At 30.3% G+C, this 4,028-nt stretch overlaps 2 non-coding genes across 2 annotated transcripts; one reads left to right on the forward strand and one right to left on the reverse strand.

Annotated features, from left to right (window-relative positions):
• The first annotated feature begins 445 nt into the window (after positions 1–445).
• Positions 446–517, forward strand: TRNAP-UGG (transfer RNA proline (anticodon UGG)). The gene has a single exon. It is a non-coding gene; the product is annotated as a tRNA-Pro (tRNA).
• Positions 518–1,427: 910 nt separating this feature from the next.
• TRNAP-UGG (transfer RNA proline (anticodon UGG)) lies at positions 1,428–1,499 on the reverse strand. The gene has a single exon. It is a non-coding gene; the product is annotated as a tRNA-Pro (tRNA).
• Between the last annotated feature and the right edge of the window lie 2,529 nt (positions 1,500–4,028).

A 4,028-nucleotide genomic window follows, 5' to 3' on the forward strand; every position in this document is an offset into this window, starting at 1 on the left:
TTTTCTCTAAGAGATAATTTATTTTATTATACAAAATGTTTAATTATTTCAAATTCGATGTGTGTCGAATTTTGAATTTTCCTTCGGAATGTGTTCTTTTTTATTTTACCTTCTATCTACATACGTAAAATATTTCTTCCTCTTATGTAACGAAATGAACCAAAAAGCGTGACGCGTCCTAGAAATGTTCACTCTTGATTCGTCCAATTATCGATTATTTATCAAATTGCCGCCTAAGAAGTTTTACTTTAATAAAATATGTGCAAAATAAACCTGAAATAAAAATATCGAAGGTTTTCCATAAAAAGAGAACATAATATTTTCAAACATAACACCTCATTTATTTCCTTTTTTGTTTTTTCGAATATCGAAAATTCCCTTCAATTCGTTACCACCGTGTACGGTTAAAATTATGGGTACAGTTATAAATATTAGTTATTCAATCGGCTCGTTGGTCTAGGGGTATGATTCTCGCTTTGGGTGCGAGAGGTCCCGGGTTCAAATCCCGGACGAGCCCTCTTTTATATTCCTAAAATGAAATACTAAAAAAAATCATGTTAAAAAATATGTGTTAAAATAACGAGACATTTGTCTTGAGATACTCACCTTCAGAAGAAAGCGATCATTTTTCCTGTGTTAATGAAATTGTTATATTTTTTTTAAAACTAACAGACACAAAATGTTGCCTATGATCTAACCATTTTTAACTCTTTTTAATTTTATTCCTTTACTTCATTATTTTACCCCTCATTTTGTTTTCCCCCTAATTTTTCAGGTTTAAAATGATCAAAATCGTTTTCATACTAAGTATGTATATTGGTATATATTGGATTATATTGTATACCAACGCACAAAGTGTGTGGGATTTTCGGATTGTGTTTTAGCTGTTCATAAATTAATGCACTTACCATACAATCAAACATAATTGTATGTTTTTTTTATTTTAAATTTATTTATTTAATAATAAATTTGTCAATAAATAGCATTGATTTTATAAACGTATCTGTAAAATGTATCCTTTTTTACAAATTTAGTAAAGTGTACACATCAAATTGGATACATTATTCGAAGCATTTAGCCTCTCTATACCATATCTTGCATAGGCCACCGTTTGTGTTAGTTTGAACGTTGGTTTCTTAAGGGTAAGTGATCAGACTCACTCTCTAGATTTTTGAGTGTTTTAGTGATATATATTCCACGCGATATAGGATAAAGTATATAAAGGAGCAGATAATGAAATTATTTATTTTTGAAGATCTTTATTATTATAATTTTTGTTATATATACGTACGTAAATAATATGTGTGAAAAAAAATATCTTGTGACATGTGTTTTTTTTTATCACACTCATATCATATTTGTAAGATATATTTATACCACATCATTTTTATAACATTTACATAGCATGCACAAAATTATGAAAAAAAGGGCTCGTCCGGGATTTGAACCCGGGACCTCTCGCACCCAAAGCGAGAATCATACCCCTAGACCAACGAGCCGCACGAATGATGCAAAAATATTGTAAAATAAAATTGAATAATAGCAATTTATATGACCTTAACATCCGAGCTATGTCAGGTGGTAATAAACGTATATCTATAAAAACAGATATTGGAAAATAAAGTTTACGACATTGATAAACGTTTTGATAATTAATAATGTTTTTCATCTTTTCTCAACATCATCATGTTGGTCTCGACATCTAAGAGTTTAAAATTGACAGGATGTAGAGTGAAGGTATGGAGGATGATGTAATGGTAAATTAATGGTTCCAAAAGCTAAAACGACCCTATGGTTTGGTTGTAGGATAAGGATCTAACTGCCAAACCGAACGACATGGTTTTATCTCCTTTTTTCTTTCATGTCAAACACTCTTATCCTTACTTTAATATCCTGTTTACATGGAAAATTATTTGTCTCAAAAAATTTAAAGGGTGTTTCTTTGGAATTCATTGAAAAATAAAATACACGCTCGTTTAAATCGATGAGTTTTGTTATAAAATATCTTCTTCGCCATTGTTTTAAATACAGTCACCAAGTTTATGTCAAACGAAATAGCTAACTAACCATCACGTCGCTCCACCAAAGGGGTAGGCGAAGAAAATAGAACGCCACACCAATCTACCATCGCCTCACAATTTTTACCTCTTCCACATTCATGCATCTCCTCATACAGACCCGCCGATTATTCCAACACCCGACCTGACCACTTTCGAGTATTTGATATACTTAATCACACCAAGTTTTTCTCGGTCTTCCTCTATTTTAATTACCAACCACATTCGCATCATAAATTTACTGTTTTTTCTCATTCACCCGGTCCACATTATCAAACCATATCATTGCACTTTCTTAATTTTGTCGGTAATGCTTATTCATTCATTCCTTATTTTACTATTTGAACAGGTATCATAAATCGTTTGCCCGCGCATTCATCTGAAAGATCACATTTCAACTGCACTCAGTCTGCTTTCATCTTTCTTTTACCAACTTCATGGTTTACTTCATAGGACTGGAACTAGGACTCCATTGTACACTCCCAATTTAGCTTTAGCTGAAAGGTTTTTTTTATAAATTTTTTAAAATTAAATTCGTTTTATTTCTGTAAGTTAAATTTATTAATTCATTTTATTTTAACATTTTTTAAGAGAAAGAATTTATTTTTGCTTTTAATTCAAATTAATGTGTATTTTTAATATCTCCCAATATATATATATATATATATATATATATATATATATATATATATATATATATATATATATATATATATATATATATATATATATATATATATATATATATATATATATATATATATATATATATATATATATATATATATATATACTCGTAATTCTTACAACATTCTGAAATTTTCGATATGTGGTTGCCAATCATGGGAATGTTACACAGTATATAAAATGATCACTTCAACCATCCAATGACAGGTCGTAAGTCTTGTAAATGACCAAACATCTGTATTCTTTTTATTCAGACACTGAATAATCAACTGGTCAAATTGAAGCATCTTAAAATTGGGATCAGTAGTACACAGCAATTATGTACATTATAAAAAAATCAGCTTACTCTCAAAATATTTTTAAAAAATCCAATTGCTTTGGTATTATTTCTTCTTCTTCTTTGTGTGTCATGTCTGGTCCCTCCTAGTCGACTATCACTTGTAGGTAATTGTCCTTGTCTCAGGCAGCTCTTAACAGCCCCTCAACGGTCCTGATCTCAATCCAATCTCGTATATTCCGGAGCCTTTTTCTACCCACATCTCGTCGACCTTCTATTTTACCATATCGCTCACTCCTTTCAAGAACGTCATAAATCAAAAACCGTAAATTTTTTGTTGTGCATGTTTTCGGAATGCCAAAAAATGTACTATATCCCAGCAAAAAAGGCATATTTTTAAAATAATATTTACTTGCTACGAGGCGAAAAGTGTTGTTTTTGCTTTTTGACGAAAAAGGTATTGTTTATTTTTTTTTAAATATACTAAATATTTTTTAAATGGAGAAAAAACCTTCAGGTTTTACCTAAAAAGATCTGTAGCACAGTAAAAATTTCAATAAGTGGCTTAGTATTTATTTTTAATACATTGTATTATATTTTTAAACTTTAAAAACGTTCTCCTGAAAAAAAGTTTTTTGATTAATGACGTTCTTGAAAGAAGTGAGCGATATGTATTTATTTCTATTATGGCGAAATGTTTTATGGATAAGAAGTATATGTAAATGTGGTTTTGATTTACAAAAACTAATGTCAAACCGTGATCAGTCGTATAATATTTCTATACAGTTTTGCCAACTTCAAAAATGACGCGGACCTGCGTAATTATTGTTTGAAATGTTTTTCGTTTTATTGAACCAAGTGCCATCTGTTACCACAATCTGTTTTGTGTGTAAAACAGAGTGAGGGAGGGAGCTAAGTGGCGGGGGATGGAGGGAGTTTGAGAGAGATATGTTTGCCTTTATTTCAGCTGCCCAATCTGACAAACCAAATATTTGTCTTTTCTTATG

The sequence above is a fragment of the Brachycentrus maculatus genome, unplaced genomic scaffold, assembly GCF_059751285.1.
Source record: "Brachycentrus maculatus isolate JH-2025_06_01 unplaced genomic scaffold, ASM5975128v1 h1tg000121l, whole genome shotgun sequence".
Lineage (NCBI taxonomy): Eukaryota > Metazoa > Arthropoda > Insecta > Trichoptera > Brachycentridae > Brachycentrus > Brachycentrus maculatus.